The sequence below is a fragment of the Antechinus flavipes genome, chromosome 4 (genome assembly GCF_016432865.1).
Source record: "Antechinus flavipes isolate AdamAnt ecotype Samford, QLD, Australia chromosome 4, AdamAnt_v2, whole genome shotgun sequence".
NCBI classification, from domain to species: Eukaryota; Metazoa; Chordata; class Mammalia; order Dasyuromorphia; family Dasyuridae; genus Antechinus; species Antechinus flavipes.
Window position 1 is genome coordinate 83,929,146 of NC_067401.1, and position 20,463 is coordinate 83,949,608.

Here is a 20,463-nt window from a genome sequence, read left to right on the forward strand (position 1 = left end):
TTCACAGTCATTCAGCTACCAAGTATCAAAGATAGGATTTAAACTGAGGTCTTCCTGATTCTATTATCCACTATGCCAGACTGGTTCTCTGGCAAGCAAATAAATAAACAAATGAACAAACCAGAAAGAACAAATGAATAAAACAATGAAAACATGAATGAATATATATATATATGTATATGTATATATACATATACATATATACATAACTCTATATATACAAAAATAACAAATTAACATTTTATATGCATGTGTACACACACACACACACACACACACATACACACAGACAAAATGAGTGTCCCCAAAATCATGTAATAGTCTTATTTTAGTAGTCTAAGACTGTTCCAAGACTTTTGGGATACTTGTAACCATAAAATAAAATAAAGACAAGCCGTTTTTATTACATGGCTACATAAAATTCAGTTGTTTGAGGAATAGTTGACAGCTTTTGATTTTAATGAAGGAAAAACATAAACACTACACAAAAGAGAGAATGGTACAGGGTCTAAGGGAACTCCAAAAGAAAATAATTTATCAGAGTGAAAAACCATCTACAAAATAGGTAGCCCTGCTTTTTTTGTCACTATTCATTTTGCTGCCCTTCTTCCTTGATGGCCCTATCACTTGCTTCTCTTTTGTCTACCTGTTCATTTAATGATTTTCATTTGTATATTTCACCTGTATTTCACTTATATTCAAAAATATAGCAGGAGAATGAAATTCATTCTAATAGCTGTTTCAAAAATAATAGTCCTCAGACTCATCACATAACTATACAACAGATCTATAAACAGGGCCCACCACCACCAAGGAGAGCCGATCAGTTCATATTCCTTCTTCACCCCCACTTAATATGGCAAGGGTTGATTATTATTAGCTATTTTCCTATGAACAGAACAATTAGGTGGTGCAGTGAATAGAATGCTGGGTCTAGAATTGGAATGAACTCCTAAATGAATCTAAATAGGATCATGACCTGGAGTTCAAAATTGACCTCAGGACCCACATAGGCAAATATGTTTGTAACAGCTCTTTTTGTAGTGACAAGGAACTGGGAACTGAGTGGATGTCCATTAATTGAGACATGATACATGAATGTAATATTTTAAAAAATTAGTGTAATGGAATATTATTGTTATATAAGAAACAACAAGCAGGTTGATTTCAGAAAAGCCAGGAAAAATTTATATGAACTAATGCTAAGTGAAGTGAGCAGAACCAAGAGAACATTCTACACAACAGCAAGATTGCATGATGATCAACTGTGATGGACTTGGCTCTTTTCAATAATGAGGTGATTCAGGACAATTTCAATATATTTGTGATGGAAAGAGCCATCTGCATCCAGAGAGAGAGGGCTGTGGGGAGTAAATGTGGACTACAACAATGTATTTTCACTTTTTTATTGTGGTTGGTTGTTTGCTTGGTTTTTGTTTCTTTCTTGTGGTTTTCTCCCTTTTGATGTGATTTTTCTTGCACAGCATGACAAATATGCTAATATGTTTAGAAGGATTGCACACAGTTAACCTATATCAAATTGCTCTCTCTTAGGGAGAAGAGAAATAGGAAGGAGGTTGGAATATAAGGTTTTGCAAAGGTGAATGTTGAAAACTGTCTTTGCATGTATTTGGAAAAATAAAATACTACTGGGAAGAAACTGACCTCAGACATTTACTAGCTATTGACCCTGGATGATCACTCAATCCTCTTTGCCTCAGTTTCCTCAGCTGAAAAACATGAGTTGGGGAAGGAAATGGCAAGCCATTGCTGTAGTCTTGTCAAGAAAAACCTAAATAGGATCATGAAGAGTCACACAAGACTGAAAATGAATGAACAACAATTGCCCTATGGGCTAAAGAGAAGTGAAGTATGTATATCTTTTATGGGCCTGATCCTGTCAAATAATACAGTTCCCATCACCTCCCCTTTCCTGAATAAAAAAAAAATTATGCTTCTCTCAATATCTCTGAAAAGTTTATTGTAATTTGAACTTCTGTCAATTGAATCCTATATCTCCTTTAACTTCAATTACATAATAGATGATTTATCTTCATTTCTGAATGATAGTGACTGTCAACACTTTATATTTAAAGTTCTCTCCTCTTCCCTCACTTTGTTAAGCAGTTAATGATCTGCAAAGATTTAAATATGGGAAAGGAGTTTGTTAGAAGGTTTAAAAGAACTGGAGATGAATCCTTTTATAAGGATTGCATTTTTCAGATCATTTTCCAGTTTTCTCAGGGATTTCCCTCCACACTAGATAAGATCTGTTTATTGTTGGTCACACTGGTATATAAAATTTGTATTTTGTACAAATTTGTATAAAATTCAAATTTTAATTCCATGTTCATTCAATTTATGTTTAGTTTATGTTCTTGTTCAATATTTTTTTCCAGTTGGGTCTGCCCATCAGCAACATCTTATATTTTAAATTCACATTTGTTTGGAGTTTTCCTCATTCTAGCTCATTTAGATAGGCAGCCATAGTATCTTTATTTTATAGGTGAGAACAATAACACTGTAAAATTGAGTGAGTTGAAAGTGTTTGAGGCAGAATTTGAACCTAGATATTTGCATGCCAAGTCCAATATTTTGGACTTTATTATACTACTCACTATCTGTCAAGACAACTAGGTGGTACAGTGATTTGAATACTGGTCTGGAGTCAGGAAGACCTTAGTTTGAATGTAGCCTAAGGTACTAGCTGTGTGATCCTGGGCAAGTCACATAGACTCTGACTCAATTTCCTCACCTATAAAGTAACAATAAGAGCAACAATCTCCCAAGGTTGTTGTGAGTAGCAAATGAGATAATACAAGGAATAACCATAATGCTTGAAACATAGTAAACACCATGTAAATGATAGTTGTTGCTGCTGTCATATGACTATCATTTCTTTCTCCCTGCCCAGAGCTCAGGATTTTCATGTGGCAGATAGGGTGAGGTCTGACAGAAGTGTCCCACACATGACCATCATGTCTACAGTGAGAGAGCTAGGAAACTTGTTCGCCATTGTGATGAAAACACCCACAATTTTCTATCTTTCTCCAGCTGTTTGCCAATTCCCATCTCAAAGAAACTAGCAATCAATTGGCTACACAAGACAGAAAAGGAGCATGGGAGATGGCAGCAAAATCCAGCAATTATTTTTTGTTTGACTCATATATTTAAAAACTTCTTGCATACCACCAGTCGCAGGTGAAGGGAATTTGTCTCCACCATTACAATGAGCTTCATTACAGTAGGGGTTTGATTACAATTCACTCATTACTGCAAGGCAAAATGGGATAAGATAACCTCAGGGATATACACAAAGCAGTTTCTCTGATTGCTGACTCCTGGTATAGGGATAATTCACTGATAATCTTCATCATCATTATCATCATCACTAGGATTTATATAGCATTTAAAGTATACAAAGTGTTTTACAAATATCATTTTTTATCCTCACAACAGCCCAGGAAGGTGCATGCTATTGTTATCCCTATTTTATAGATGAGAGAATTAAGGCAGGCAGAGGTTAAGTGACCTGCATGATATCATCCAACTACTGAGTGACTGAGGTTGGATTTGAACTAGGGTCTTCTTGATTATAGCTCTAGTGCTCTGCTCCATCAAGCTGCCTCAGAGGGACCAGAATCTCCTCATTTCTCCAATGCCTCCAACCTTCAAACCATTCTCAGAGTCATAGCATTATGATACTATGAAGTATAGACTTAGGAAGACCTCTTATTCTTACTCACCTCAGTAGAAACTACTCCAGTAGATGACATCCAAAACAAGTAAATAGACCATTTTTATAACTGAACATCTAGAATGCTTTTAGCATGAACTATTTTCTGCACTATGGTTATTTGTATATATTATATTCCCCCTCCTAGATAGTTCCCTAAAGGAAGAGATACATGGCATTCATGTATCTACCACAGGATATTGCACAGCAGATTGCATGAAGTAGATGCTTAATTAATGTAGTTCCCCACCCCATCTCTGATTTCACAAGTATTATTAGTCATTCAACTATGTCTAACTCTTCATGACCCTGAGGACCACATCACATTAGTATTGTCCTTGGGGTTTTCTTGGCAAAGATACTGGAAGGTCTTTCCATTTCCTTCTCTTATTAAGATAAATGGAGAATAAGTAACTTGCCCCAGGATCACAAAATTGGTAAGTATCTGAGGTAAGTATCTCAGATCTTCCTGACTCCAAGCCAAGTAATCTATCCACTGAACCATCTAGCTGCCTCCTCTATTGGCATAGGAAACAGTCAATGTGAAGCTTTCTTGACCAACAAAGAACAACCCATGGTCTATAAATTATAATTTTAAAGGGTCAATGGGGTCAAGATAAATAAGAGTAAGTTAAGTGACTTGTCCAGGGTCGCAAACTCTGTTTGGTCAGAAGCAGCACTGGAACCAAGTGCTGTCTGAAGTCAGTCTTTCTCTCCACTATCCTAGAGCAAGCAATCTTATTGGATTTATATAACTGAACTATTGAATTACAAATAGAAAATTAGAATTACAAATAGAAAATTTGCTAGACACAGAGAGAAAAAATTAGTTCTGTTATTATTCTATAACCACCTGCTACCATGTCTAACCCTGACCACTGCAGACCAAATGCATACCCTTTATCTTAAGATGACCGAAACAAAACAATACTGGTTAATTCAGTTCACAAACATTTAAATACCTTCTAAGTGCTGTAGTAGGAGATGGTGTCATAAGGATAAAAATACCACAGTTAATGTCCTTGAAAAGAAAGAACTCCTTGAAATCTCAATAAGACACTTATAAAATGAGCATGATCATAAGGTAGAATGTAATTAAGTCCAAAGGCAAATTAAGAAAAACAAGAAAAAGCTCTTTTTTGCCTGGAAGCACCAAGAAAGGTTTCCCAAAGGAGATGATATCTGAGCTAGATAATGAATAGTGTGCTGGCTGGTTGATTAGTTACCTGTTGCCTGTATAGGTGACCTATACAGTTGCCTATATAGGCAGGATTTTATTAGAGAAGTCAGCAATGGTCTGTGGCCAATCCAATATTTAACTGATGAGCTCCAGTCCCCTATTCCTAACTACCTATGGACATCTCCACTTGGATGGTCAACGTCCCACTGGCATCTTAACTTCAATATAGGTACTTAATTTCATTGAATTTGCTGAATTTACTAATCCTGTAATTACATAACATAATCTTTAATAATGTAACTTAAATAGAAAGTTGTTATTGAATTAAAAAGCAGGCCTTTCAGTTGTAGTTAGAATTATTCTTATCTATAGTCCAGATGGTACTGAACTATATATAATAATAGTCCAATATTTCTCTAATGAATATGCTAAAAATATTTTCCATCCACGTTTTTGTTTCTTTTGTCTTTACTTCCTATTTCCTTCTCCCATAATTTATTCAGTTGAATGTAACTTATATACAGACAGAGAGACAGAGATACAGACAAGTGAGTAGGTAGGTAGGTAGATAGGTAGGTAGGTAGGTAGGTAGGTAGGTAGGTAGGTAGGTAGGTAGGTAAGAAGGTAGGTAGGTAGGTTGATAGGTAGATAGATAGGTGGATGACATACACACACATATTCTGTTCCCCTGTCCCATTAGAATGTAAGATTTTTGAGGACAGAAACCATTTTCCCTTTTTTCCTTTGTAACCTCAGTACTTAGTAAAGTGCCTTGTACAGAGAAAACACTTAATATATGAGTTCTACCATCATCTAAATAATTGGACAAAGTAGATAAGTTAGAGCAGTAACTATAATATTTTAGGTGTGTTCTTATAGGCGTATTGTGCCCATTTTCCTTTTAAAAATAATGTTAAAGATTATATTCTGTTTCCCATAGTTTGAGGAATGGGAGGAAAGTTTAACAGGAAGAGAAATAAAGAGAATAATTATAGGTATGGAGCCAGGAACTGAGAGTCTATGCAGATATCTGAAGCTGGGAGAAAGTGGAAGGAGATTTTAAAAATAGGAAGTCATCCAATATTATTGGAACACAATGAGCAAAAGGACCCTGATTAAATAGGTTGTAGTCGGTCTGAGAAAAGCTGTGAATGCTGAGTTAAGCAGCTGGCATTCATTCTTAGAAGGACTTAGAGATCCACTGTAGGTAATTTTGGACAGGGGAGTGACATGAGTCAATACAAACTCATTCTAGTACATGGTCTAGAAAAGTTCCATTCACATATACCATAACTGTAATTATAACTGTAGTATAATTTTTCATTGCCTAAGAATGTGTTTTAATACAAGGTAAAATTTTAAGGTATATATATATGAGTAAAGATTTTTAAGTAACCCTCAAAGGAAAACTGGGGAATCACCACACAGGTCCTTGATCAGAGAGGTCAGTGGGGAAGAAGGCATTAAATAGTGGCCCATCACCATGAAATGATCAAGTTTGATTTTATCTCAGAAGTCCCTTCCAGTCCAGACATTCTGGAATTTAACTGCATAGTTATTTGTTAAGACTATGTATTTTCCCCACTTATCAGTTGGTCTTCTCTTCCTACACTTATAACAGGCAGACTTACAGAGATAGGCAAAGGCACTCATTTGTCATTAGTTTTCAAAAGTCTGTTATTTTAGAGCTCAATACTACTATTACTAAAAAATAAAAGTATTACATATAAATATTTTGGGGGTAGCTAGGTAATTCAGTGAATAGAGTAAAAAATCTTCATGAGTTCAAATATGGCTTCAGACATCTATTAGCTATGTGATCCCAGGCAAGTCACTTAACCCTGTCTGCCTCAGTTTCCTCAACTATAAAATAAGTTGGAGAAGAAATAATAAACCCCTCTAGGATCTTTTCCAAGAAAATCCCAAATGGGGTCACAAAGAGTTGTCAGCCATAACTGAAAAATGAACAAATGTTTTGAGATGCTATATTACATATTTTTGCAACACATTTATTTTATCTTATAATTATTTCTATAAGCAATTATTTGTTAAAGAATATTTTGTTCTGTTAGCATGGGGGTGCTGTATAGTTCTTAGAGTTTGACTCTCTGGGAATCCAAATATTCCTGCTGAGTATTCCATGGACAAAAAGCTATGGCCAGTAAACTATAAGGTTAACTCTAAAAGTCAATTTGATTAGATAATTTGTTTCCCCTCCTTTTCCTATTTCTGATCTTTAACAAAGAAAGCATTTGTTCCCAGTCTGGCAGGCATGGGCCCATTTTCTCTCTTCCAGAGGAGGCTCCTAGTCTGCATTTCCTTGTCCTACTCCCTTGAAGTCCTTATAATGATAAGGCAGGTTCTATCAGACATGAGACTACTCCAATGGTGGCCTATCACCATAAAATAATCAAGTTTAATTCCATCTCTGAGATCCCTTCCAGTCCAAGCATTCTGTAATTTAACTGTTTAGTTATTTGTTAAGATTATGTAATTAAGATGAATTAAAACCAAACTTCCTAGACACAGCAATATCTCATTTCAGTTCTTAGAATTAAAGCTGTTGTTCAGAGCCTGAATAGGCCTTAGTATGAAAGACATTCACTTAACCTCTCTGAGGGTCAACTAACTCATCTATGAAATGAAGAGTCAATTCAATTCAACCAACATTTATTAAGTGCTTAGAATATGCTCTCAGAAAACTTAGAGCTGGAAAGGTCCTTTAGAGATTTTTTTTGTTGTTGTTCAGTTTTTCAGTTGTGTTCCTTTCTTTGAACCCCATTTGGTACTTTTCTTGGCAAAGATATTAAAGTGGTTTGCCCTTTACTTTTACAGCTCGTTTTACAAATGAGGAAACTGAGACAAACAGAGCAAAACAGGGCTGAGTGACTTGCTCATGGTCTTACAGCTAGTGAGTGTCTGAATCCACATTTGAAATCAGGTCTTCCAGATTCAGGCTGCCCCTAGGGTACTTGGGGAAGAGTAAATAAAGTACGTATGAGATTGGAAATGTTATGTATATAAAACATTGTGCAAACTTTAAAGCACAATTTATATAAATGCCAGCTATTACAAAGTCATCCAGAGATGGAGAAGAGCGCTGAACCTGTGATTCCATTGGTCTAGAACTCCCTGGTGAGGAAGTTCTTCTACCAATATAGATGGATGCCTTCTTCACATCTTATCATCGTATAAAGTTGCCTAGAGCCCTAAAAAATAAAGTCACTATCAAAGGGTAACACATCCACATAGAGTCAAAACCAGTTTTCCTGGTTTTTAAGTTAGCTTTCTATTTATTACACTGCACTACAACATATTGATTCTATATTTTGAATTTTAAAATTGGCAAAGCATACTGATGGTACATTGGATAGAGTGCTTGGCCTGGAATCAGGAAGCCCTGAGTTCAAATCCAGTCTCAGACACTCACTAGTCACTTAACTCTGTTTGCCTCAGTTTCCCCATCTGTATAATAAGCTGGAGAAGGAAATGGCAAAAACCACTCCAATATTTTTACCAAGAAAACCCTACATGAGATCACAAGGAGTCAGATAAGACTGAAAAAATTGAACAACAAAAACAATCTCTAAAGGACTTTCTAGCTCCCAAATTATGTGACTATGGCTTCATACTCAATGTATACAGACCATGATTCCCTAACTGATGACTTAGAAAGAGCTTCTGGACTATGTGGTATTTAAACTCATCATGGAAAACATATGTTATCACTAAGGCTGTATTAGAATATATCACTGGAACACAGTAAAGGACTGATTAATAAGAGTTGAGCCAGAGAGATAGCTAGGATAAGCATTCTGATAGCTCCCATTCACATAGCAGTTTACAGCTTACACATTGTTTTGTTTTATTTCCACCCAAAGCCACCTTGGGAAGCATATCCTGCAAGAGTGATTATCCCCATTTTACAGATGAAAGAACAGTCTCAAAGAGATTAAGTTACAAAGTTAACTGATGGTAGAGCTAGAACTCGAGGCTGGATCCTCTCATGCCCAGACCATGTTATAGCTGAGCTGGCTGAAGGATGCCATAATATTCCACACCCAGAACCCACAATGACATCTTTTGGCTTTGTCAGTGGATGCTGGCTGGCTACTCAACTTTCATAAATCATCTCTTCTCTGTAAAAGTGATTCTGCTAGGAACCCCATACACTAATAGCAATTTGCAAAAGAACAGATCCATCGGGGCTGAATGACTAAGATTAAGTCTATCCACTAACACAGTTAAGGAGCAACCAGACCTGGGCTTCTGAATATGATTGAGGTCATTTCCTACCTAAATCTTTAATTTATAATTTGTATATGAGGTGACTGTTTCCAATCTTCTAGGAAATACAACTTGTTTTGGTACCATATAATTATTATTATTTATGGATGATCCTATTAATAAAATCAATTAATGGTAGTAGGAGCAACCAGGTAGCACAGTACATAGAATGCTGGGCCTGGAGCCAAGAAGACTTGAATTCAAATAAAGTCTCAGACCCTAGACTATGCGACCCTGGAGAAATCATTTAACCCAGCCTGCCTCGGTTTCCTCATCTGTACAATGAGCTAGAGAAGGAAATGAGATCTTTGCCAAGAAAACCCCAAATGGGGTCTCAAAGAATTCTACGCAACTGAAAAACAACTGAACAACAAAAATGACAGAAATAGTAAGATAGCCAAAATTTTTGTCTTGTTTAAAGACAATAGGAATAGAGGCATAATGATAGATAGAGATCCAGCCTTAAAGCAAGAAAGACCCGAGTTCAAGTCCTGTCTCAGACATAGCTGGACAAATCATTTAATCTCTTAGTGCTCTAAGAAACTCTCTAAGACTATGAATTATAATGATATTCACATCCACTGCTAAAGGAAAAGTTTGCTAACCCAGAAATTCCTCATATCAATGAGATCCTAGGCCCAGTCCTTGATCCTGTTCCTAAATAATGGAAATATAATTAAATTGATAGTTAACAAGGATATAGTAATTTTAAAAGTTTTCTATGAAAAATATTTGTATTCTTAGGTTTCACAATGTATTGTATTGTTTATGTTCATTCCACTCATATGTATTCAATGAGTTAATATTTACAAAGTGCTCCTTCTATGTACCAAGCATTGTCTTGGGGATATAGAATGAGAGACTCTGCTCTCAAGGTGTTTACCTTCTATTATGGGCACAGAACATGTTCACAGATAAATAACTATAGGTTATATTCAGATTAAATATAAAATTATGGGGAGCAGGCACACTAACATTCAGAGGACTCAAAAAAGACCTTTGGAAGAAAGAGGCCCTTGAGCAGATCCTTGAAAGGAGTCATGGTTTCAATGAAGATCAATGAGGAGGAAAGACATCTTGGGCCTGGTCTGTGCAAAAACAAAGGTGTTTTGTGTTCATAATACCACACAGAGGCAACAGCAAATGGGACAGCTTGGTTAAAGCAGAGAGTGTATGATAAGAAGTACTGAAGTCAAACCACAAAGGGGATTTAACTGCCAAATAGAGAAGTTTGTAGGGAACATGGCACAACTGGTAAGAACAATGACTTTGAAGTCAGAGAATTTCCATTCTAATACCATCTCTCACTGTGTGTGATTGTAGCCAAGTCACTTAACAATCGGTTTCCTTATCTGCAAAATGAGGGTTTTGGAGTCAATGGCCTCTAAGGTCCTTTCAAATCTCAAACCTTCTTTTGTCCTATAGGAAATGTGGAGCCAATGAGGTTTTGTGAGGGAGGGAGTAACAATGGTAGAGGTAGAGACAATTTGGCAGTTTTGTGGAGAACGGATATCAGAGTGGAGAGACTATAGGCAGCATTTAATTAGGAGACTAACCTAGCAAGAGCTAATGAAAATCTAAGTTAGGATGGCTGCGTTGTGAATAAAAAAAGGGGGATGAACTTCCGAGATGTTGAAGAGGTAGATTGTAAATTATAGGTGCAGGAATAGAAATGAAGTAGGGCCCTATTATGCACAAAGCACTCTATGCAAGGGGTATTAAATGCCCAAAGAACATTTCAGATAACATCATTGAAGAGAAGCTAGAAAAGTTGTTGGGATGTAGAATTTCAGACCAGTTTAGTTCAAATGCCTCATTTTACCCAGAATGAAATTGAGTTTTTAAGGTGTTGCTCAAGGTCATACATGTAAGAGAGAATCAGAGGAGACATTTGAATCTGTATCCTTTGACCTCAGAAATAGTGTTTTTCCCATAGTATCTCATTGCCTCATCTTCGTGCAATCTCACCCCTTTGTTCTGATCTGCTCCCATATCTGGCCCAACTCTGTTAAATACTAGTTTGTTATTTAGATAACCCTAAAGAATCATTGTCAAGGAAGATAGGGACTAGGGGAAGGAAGGAATGGGAAGGGGACAAGCATCAGTGGAAAACAAATGGATTTTTTTTTTTACAAGAGCACTCAACACTGCTTTCCCCAAACACTCTCCCATTCTGAATTTCTAGTATCCAGGGGCGATCTGGCAACTGGAAATTTTGAGCTCAGCTGTGGAAAATGTGTAAATGACAGCTTTGGCTGTCAAGATGCTTATAAAGTAAGAAGGGAGCTTACATATTTATGAGCTGACATCTCAGATTTGTGGCTTCATACCATTCCCCAATTTCCCTCTAGAGCGACAGATAGGTTGAAAAAGACTTGGTAGGCTTATTACCTCACATTCCCCTTTCTCTGTCCTCTCACCCCCCAAATTACAGCAGGTGGTTACTTGATGGAAAAAATTGGGGCGCCATGAGACGGGGCAAAAGCAAGTCAATGGGAACTTTGGGGCAGGCAGAACATGAGGAGGAAAAGTAACAGATGAGTGCTGTAGCATAGATTTTCCCTTTTACACACATACACACACACATACACATACACACACACACACACACACACACACACACACACACACACCCCTCATGTTTGCAATGAGCTTTAATTCATTGGAAGTGACCCTTTTTGTCAGTATATTTTTAATTCAAGAAGTTTAGGGATGAAATCACACAGACCTAATGCCAAAGAAGGCCTTGTTTTATTACTGACAGAACCCAAATATCATTACAGTGGACAATAAATCACTTTGCCAATAAAAGGTAAATCCAGAACTGCTTTTTCCGGGATGTTCTCAAGAGGAAAAAAAAAAAGGCAATTCAGTGTCATTTTTCATAAACCAATACACTATATTTAGATGGAAAGTACTTAGGCCACCATGCTGTGGGTCTATCTAGCCAAGATAGTGGTCACACATTGCCTGGGTAAAAGGCTGATAAAACTCAAAAAGAACAGGCAGAAACAATGGCTCTTTCCTGCTGATGTTATTCATTATGAACACAATGCTGCGTGGAGCTTTCTAAATCTAAGATGCAAAGAGTTGTTTTTCCCCTCTTCAGTTAATAAACTCTGCTTGAGTTGAATAATGTGAGAGCATTCACTTAATTAATCAAACAAATATTTATTAAGTGCCCACTATATGCCAACCCTATGTTAGATGCTGTGAGATACAAAGAAAAAAAGGGAGAGGGCAGAGGAGGGGAAAGAAGGGGAATCAAGGGAAGAGAACAGAGAGGAGACAGAAGGGGAGGGGAGGAGAGAAAGAATTGAAAAGAAAAGGGATTCCTGGTGTTAAGGAATTAAGAAAAAAATAAATGTGTCTTATTTAATAGGGATCTATTGAAGGTTATTGAGCAGAGGAGTGAGAAACAGGATTAGACTTGTGCATCAGGAAAATTAATCTTCTATTGCATTTGGATGTAGAATGCTCTACAAGTTAGGTTGGGAAAACAGACTAGCAGGGAGAAACCATTTTCTTTTATGTTAGTGCCACATCTAAAAATGAATGTCAGGTATACTTAATATATTTTGTACAGAGCTTACGTTCATTTCTTTTTCATATATACTCCCCAGGGAAAGTTGATACTATTTAACAGCAACACAAATAATTTAAGACTGAATCACATTTGAATTTTCAGTTTCAAATTCTCTCATGCAGCCCAGAGCAATAAAAATAACAGATTTAAAGTCAGAGATTCTGGATTCAAATGCTGCCACTTACTAACTTTATGGCTTTGCACAAGTCTTTGAATTTCTCCAGGCCTCACTGTTCTCATCTGGAAAATGGGGAGATTGAAATAGCTGCCCCAAGTTCCTTCCCAGCTTCATACCTCTAATTCTCTGGTACTGGGCACTTAGGTCCACTCTGCTCTAGGCATTAAATGAATGTGAGAAGTCAAACAATGGCAAGATGATAGAAAAGGCTGATGGCACAGTGGAAGTAGCTCTACATCTGAAGTCAAAGGGCATGGGAGTAAATCCTTTTTCAACTCTCTAGGTCTTGGTCGCCCCTTTTTTAAAATGAGATTGACATTCATGGTCTCTAAGGTCCCTTAAAGTTCCAAATTTAGTATCCTCTAAGAAGCATAAAGTCACCACCTTATAAACACTTGCTTTACCATTGTTGTTTGGTTGTGTCTGACTTCTTGTGAGTCCATGCGGGATTTTTTCGGCAGAGATACTGGAGCATTTCTTCAGTTCATTTTAAAGGTGAGAAAACTGAGGCAAACAGGGTTAAATGACCTGCTCAGGCTTACACAAGGTTACATAGCAAATGTCTGAGTGGGATTTGAACTCAGGAAGATGAGCCTTCCATCTTCAGATCCAGCACTCTGCATTATGGTACTACCTACTGCCTTTACTATATCTTCCCAAAGTTCTAGAATGGGCAGATTCCATTGCTCTAACCTCAAATGGAGAGGTCACAAAAAACAAACATGGCTTGCTTATTCCTATCATAAACCTTATTTGAAAAGTCCTTTTTTCTCCTTTCTGCTAAGCCAGGTCCTCCCTTTCCACTATGAAGTCTTCTCAAAATAATGTCATTCAGTTATGAGTACCCTCATCATCTGTATATAGACAGAAACATTTGCTTATACCTTTGTTCCTTTTTTTGTAAGTATTTTATTTTTCCCCACATAGATTAGTCCTGTCTTCATTATACTACAAGCTCCTTCAGGAAAGAGACTGCACTTGTTTTTTCATCCATTCATCTACTGTATGCAGAGTTTTGTCTTCCACTAAATCGGTCATCCCCCATCTTCCACCTCCACCCCCGACCATAGCTTCCATTACCAAGCCCTATATCGAATAAGTACCCAACAAATCCATTTTTTCTAGTGGAAAAATATAAATAATATTATAATTTAACAATGTGATATTATACAGGGAAAATTATACAGTTATCAAACTTGGTTTTCATTTTCTACAGGCTCTCTTTATTTCATCCTCTTGCCCTCAACTTCAAGCTCCTAGGATCTTTCCTTTCCTGTTCCTCTCATTAAACCACAACATGTTTAAGGGATGGTCTAATATTCACAATTATGTAGATCTTGATGGGAATTTCAGTGAAAAGTCACTTTTTACAAGAACATTTGCTTATTAAAGTCTTCCTTCCAATTGTGGAATAGGGATAAAAGCGAATCTGAAGCATCAGGGTCTTAATTTCTATATATGTCCAATTCTGCTTATAAGATCAATTGTATGTTTAAAATGGTAGAATAAAAGAAAAAAGCCATAATTCCCTCCCCAACCCCATTTTCTCCTTCATCAAATTTCTTTTACAATTATCTAGGTTTCTTATAATAAGTGATAGTTAAATCATATTACTATAACACATGAAACTTTGTAATGCACTATCCTCACAATATAACCTTATGTGGTGGGCAATGCCAATGTTAGCTCTGTTTTGTTTCATTTTTTGGTCCAGATCTCTTATTTTATCTATTCATGAACCACCTGGTGTGAAAACCCCTTTCATCAATGAAGGTTGATAACTTACTTGCAACTTACAATCAGAGAATGATATGGAACACTGAGGGGTTAAGCAATTGGTCTATGATTGAGCAACTATCATGTATGAGAGGCAGAACTTGAACCCAGATCATTTTGATCCTGACTAAATTATAATCTCAGTACAAATATTGTCATCCCATTTTAAGGATAAAAAAAGAAAATGTAAAGCTATACACGGAAATTTCAAATCTTACAAGATTTTTCCCGTTATATTATATGCATAATCTATCATGTTCTGAGTCACATCAGTCACTTGTGATCACATCCCATTGTTATATTATAAATTCCTCGAGGACTGGATCTGTATTTTACTCAGTCTTTGAATTCCCAGCATATACACAGCACCTTGACCTTTTTTTTAAGGAGGGGAGAGGGTAAAACAGTTAAGTGATACAGTGGAAAGAGAGATGGATCTGGAGTCAGAAAGTACTGAATTCAAGATTCTGTCTGCCTCCTCTTCCTCATTGGCAAAAATGGTTTAGCAATAGTACTTACACCTCTGTTGTGAGGATAAAACAAGAAAATATTTTAAAAGGTTTTGAAAGTTTTACAGTATGCTAGCTTTTTAATTGGTTAAAATCTATAATTTCATTGACACAAGGAAACTCCTTCTATCAATATAGATAGGTCCATACTTTGCAGTTTATAATCCCCGGAGCATTAAGAACCCAAGTAACTTGCTGGAGGTTGCATAGCCAGTAAGTGTCAGAGATGGATCTTGAATCCAGATTTTTCCTGGCTAATCTCTGCTCATTATGGATTACTTCCTCGTACCTTTACCCTTCTTGGTGTTCAGCCATTTCCTACTCTTTGTGACTGATACCGGATTGTCTTGGCAAAGACAGTAGAGTAATTGATCATTTCCTTCTCCAAGTCATTTTACAAATGAGGAAACTGAGGCAAACAGGGTTAAGTGACTTGTCCAAAGTCACACAACTAATGTCTCAGACCAAATTTGAACTTAGGAAGATGAGACTTCTTGACCCCAGACCCAATACTTTATCCACTGTGCTACCTAACTATTCATGTTGACCCTATCAACTACTTAATAGGTATTCATTTAATTAAACTAATATTGGTTTGTTTCATCCAAAATCATTAATCTAATAGTGTTTATATATATGCATATGATAGATAGATAGCTATGCCATAATTACAGTATAGATCCCCACACTATCCTGATGCTTCTCATTTTTAGCCCACAGCAGTACACTGCCTTTACCTTGCTAACTTTCAAAGACTTTGGGAACATCTTGAATTATCTCACTTTATCCTCACTACAACCCTATAATTATAGGCAGAACAAGCATTATTATCCCTATTTTGCAGGTGAAGAAGTTCAGGTATAGAGAGGTTGATTTGTCCAAGGTTATATATTTAGTAAGCGACAAAGTTCTCTGTTCCTCATCCAGACATAAGTTTTCCCAATCCTGCTCACTCTGGAGTCTGATGACCACTAAGGAGAGTCACTGCCCTGACTCTCCTGGGGCAATGGATAAGTTAATAGTCCTAGGTAGATAATAATGGTGGAGTTTGGAATTCACATGACACACAAAACCAATTTTTTTTTTTCCATTTCTCTTTACAGAGAGAAAAGAAGAGAAAAAAAAAAATCTTCCCTTTTCCTCCTTACAAGGGAAATTATTCCTCTCCTTCTAGCAAAAGCCCTGTCATTGCAAATTCCCCGTCCTCTACTGAGTGGTTTTCTCTACTCAGGAAAAGAGAGGGAGAGCAAAGTCAAGTTTGTCAGTATCAGCTACTGAATGATGAAATCAAGAAGGGGTTCGGTTGATCAAAATGTCACACTCCCAGCAAAATGATTTACTGATGGGTACACATACAGGGTCAGATGTGGTATTTGAATATGGATCTTTCTGCCCCCGCATTCTCTCCAACTCCCTTTATCCTAATACCTGTCCTAAGAACCCAGCTTTTTAGAAGATAGCCAGCCAGTTGCTAGATAAGAGAGCACCCCTGGAATTCTAGTTCAGAAGGAATTGCCTCACAAAATGATAAAAGTTGCCATTTATCCTGAACAAAGCTTCCCTGCAAAACACCGGGTTAAAATGAAAGCTTCATCCCATCTGTAAGGTATTGATCAGTTAGAGACTTATCTTTGCCATCTGGTTTTATCAGTTCAGAGCTTCTGGGCTCTGAACAGAACTTTGCCTGAAACTCCTAAGAGACAATCCCCTGTCTCTCTTCATTCTCTCACCTTGACTCCAATACCTTATTGCTCAGCAATTTTGCTGATGCCAATCAGCTGCCTTTCTCAAAGGGTGTTTGCAGGTATCAGCAGATCTGGCCCCTTTCCTCATTGACCACAGAAAAAAAGAACTCTCCCATCCTCCTTCAAAGTAGTGCCTCTGGCAGGTAATCATTTTGCTTTCATGGAATGTGCATGAGATTCACTGGGGATTTTGATGGAAGAGAGAGTAATGACACTTTTTAAACTGAGTTCAACATTTATTAAACACCTACTATGTACCTGGATTTATGCAATAACCTCAGAATACCACTTTCCCTATCACAGGAATTTACTTAGAAGATTACTTTTGTTATTGATAAATGCTAAAATATGCTTTCTGGAAAAACTATCCTCCTGTGTTCAAGGCAGCATGTAAAAAAAATGACCATTTTTTTTAAAACATTAACTTGGAGTAGGGAGACAAATTAAATAGAACTCTGATAGGGATTCATTTCAACCAGAATCAGAACAAGTGGAGGGCAATGGAATTTGAAGCTTGGAAAAGGTTACCTTTCAAGTCCATCTGCTTTCACAGCCTGAGAAGGTTTAGAGTAAGGAGGGACCTTAAGAGACCACCTCATCCCAACTCCTTACTCCAAGAAGGAGGGACACTGCAACTCCAAGAAGAGGTAGGTGACCTGTTCAAGTTCCAACAGCAGAGCCCAGGATGATCAAAGATTTAAACACGGGTTCCCTGACTCTCTCATTATGTCATGTTTCCTTGGGAGTTTACAGTGGGCACTTTGCTCCAGGTTTTCCACCTCCCTCCCAACCTCCTCTAAATGCTAATGAGCTTGCCAGGATCCATGTGAACAAAATTCAAAACAAACCAGTGAAAGATTAAAAGGTTCTCCATCCCCCCTCCCCTTGTGATACAACCACTTAGTGTGCAGAGAAGCATTCACATGATGCTGTGAACATGTGTTTTCTGGATCAGATTTCCCCCAGATAACAAAGGACGTCTTTTAAAAGGCGTGGCCCTACTTATTTTAGGGTAACCGGGGTCCCTCAAACAGTCCTGTGACCCTGTAGCTTCCGACACGCTCCTCCTCAGATGCAATACTGGCTGCCCAGGGTTCTGAGGATGCTAAATGCCAATCAATAAAGTTAGAAGCACTTCTGGGAGAGCCTGGGAGATATGATCTCACTTGTATGCTCACAAAAGTGATTTCATATTCAGGCATCAACTGAGCTCATTCAATTTCAAAATTGGCAGCCCCTCTGCATCTCGCTACAGTGCTTCCTCTGTCCAAGGCTGGGTTTTAAACCATCGCAGGGCGTGTTCAAAGGGGGAATCTGCAGAAGGGTCTTTCATGGTGTTCCAAGGCTCCCCGAGTGAAGGGATAGAGGGGGCTGCCCTGCCTCGGCTACAAAAGTGATAAATGAAGAATCAGCAAAGTTAACTAAGAAAGGCTCCTTCACTGGGCTATTTCCAGCTCTCTCAAATAGGAACCCCATTTCCAAATCTGGGCAAATTTGTGATCTTGGTTCCATAGAATAGTTGACTGTAAGAGAAGAATTACACTCATCTCTTGCCTTCATCCCCACCTCTGGAATAAATAAATAACACGGAAATCTTTGGACTTTAGTGCCTAAATGATTTACATAACATTAAAACACCACTTTAAAAGCCTGGTTCTCAGGGAAACTTAAAATGACTTTACAAATGACTTATTCACAACAAAAACAGGCTTTGTTTCTAATTAAGAAAGAAAATATGCACTGTATTCTAAAGCTTAGTTGTTTTTTTTTTAATCCATTACATGTTCCATTCTGTCACTAACTTCATTGATTCCTGTCTCTCTCTGTTAAGCATTCTTGTACTCACTCCTCCCACCCCCATAAAAACTGAAGAACTGAAGATGCTTTAACCAAATCCTCCCACAGACAGGGGGAAACTTGGGCTAGCATTTACGGGCAGTGACCAGTTTTCAATATATTAATACCCTGCTACTTAGGTGTGCCCAGTACTGTGATACTAAAATAGGGGAGCTGTCCTCTCACAAGAAAGCAGAAAGCAGCAGAAAGGAAAATACACTGGACATTTAGTGGAAAAATCAATCTCACATTTCTGCCAGCCAGGGGGGAAAAAAAAAAAAACCTTTTTGAAAGCCACAGGCTAGCCCCATTTTCTTTCTTTCTTTTTTCTTTTCTTTCTTTTTTTTCCTTCTTCCTTTCTTTTTTCTTTCTTTCTTTCTGGTCTTGAATAAATTACACACTTAAAGTGCTGCCTAGGATACACAACTAACAGCTGTTAACTAGCCTGGTCTGTAAACAGCAATAGCTGTCAGTTCAAGAACCCAGTTAACATCTTTCTAGTTTTAGTTCTGTCTGTCTCAAGGGAGGGGGAAAGGCATTCCTGGATTCTATGTCAAGATCACTGGTGCCCCTCTGGACACAGCTGTACCATTTATGTGTCAATCACTGCGGGGGAAGGGAGAGAGCCTGACTAATCTGGTCCCTGCTAACTTCTCTGAAGCACTTGGGAATGTTTACATCTTGTTACCACTTTAAGGAAAAGTACAACAGGAAAGTTAAAACAACAAGAAACAAGACAACAAGTTTATCTAGCTGTAGGGAAAGGCATAATCATGTTACTTACACTGCTTTCCAATCCATCATCATTGATAAATCATGGCTAAATAATCAAGTGCAGACTCCATTTCTTCATATCTGTTAATAAAAAGCTTTACTCAAATGTCTCTTGCAGGTCTGGGGCCATCTCAGGAGGAAGTACCACAGGGTAAAGGTGAAGGAAAAAAGATAAGGAAATTCTGAAATCCATGGGGGGTTGAATTTTCCCAGAACGGACCCTGGAATCAATCCTGCTGAGGCATCCTGATGATCCCAACCTTCTCCTGTCCCATGATACCGGCCCCACTGAGCTCCCATCCAACTTCCCATTTCAAGTCAGCATCTGCTTCAGCATCTCATCTCCCACCTAGAGTGAAGCAGGGGAAGAGGAGCGCACAGTAACCTTGCCAATCCCCATAGTCAAGCCTGCTTCTCAGAGGAAGCTGCACCAGTTTCTCTCATGTCTGCTGTCTGAGAGGGAGGGAGAGGGAGAGGGAGGAGGGGAAGGGAGGGAGGGAAAGAAGGGGAGGGCAGAGAGGGAGAGGGGAAGAGAGGGAAAGAGAGAGGGGGGAGACAGACAGACAGACTTAGAAGAGAGTGAATGAGTGTGTGTGTGTGTGTGTGTGTGTGTGTGTGTGTGTGTGTGTGTGTGAAAGACAGAGAAACACTTGCTAGAACTCCCATTAACCTATGATAGCTTTGGAATTCTAGGAGAAGCAGCTGTGAAACAGACCATCAAAATTAAGTGTTTTTAATCTTTTTGATCTTACATATGTACACACCCATTTAATGAAGTAGGCACACACATGCTCACAGAAGATGCACCCTTGTAGCATGTGTGTATACAAATAAATACACTCAGATCCAAACACAC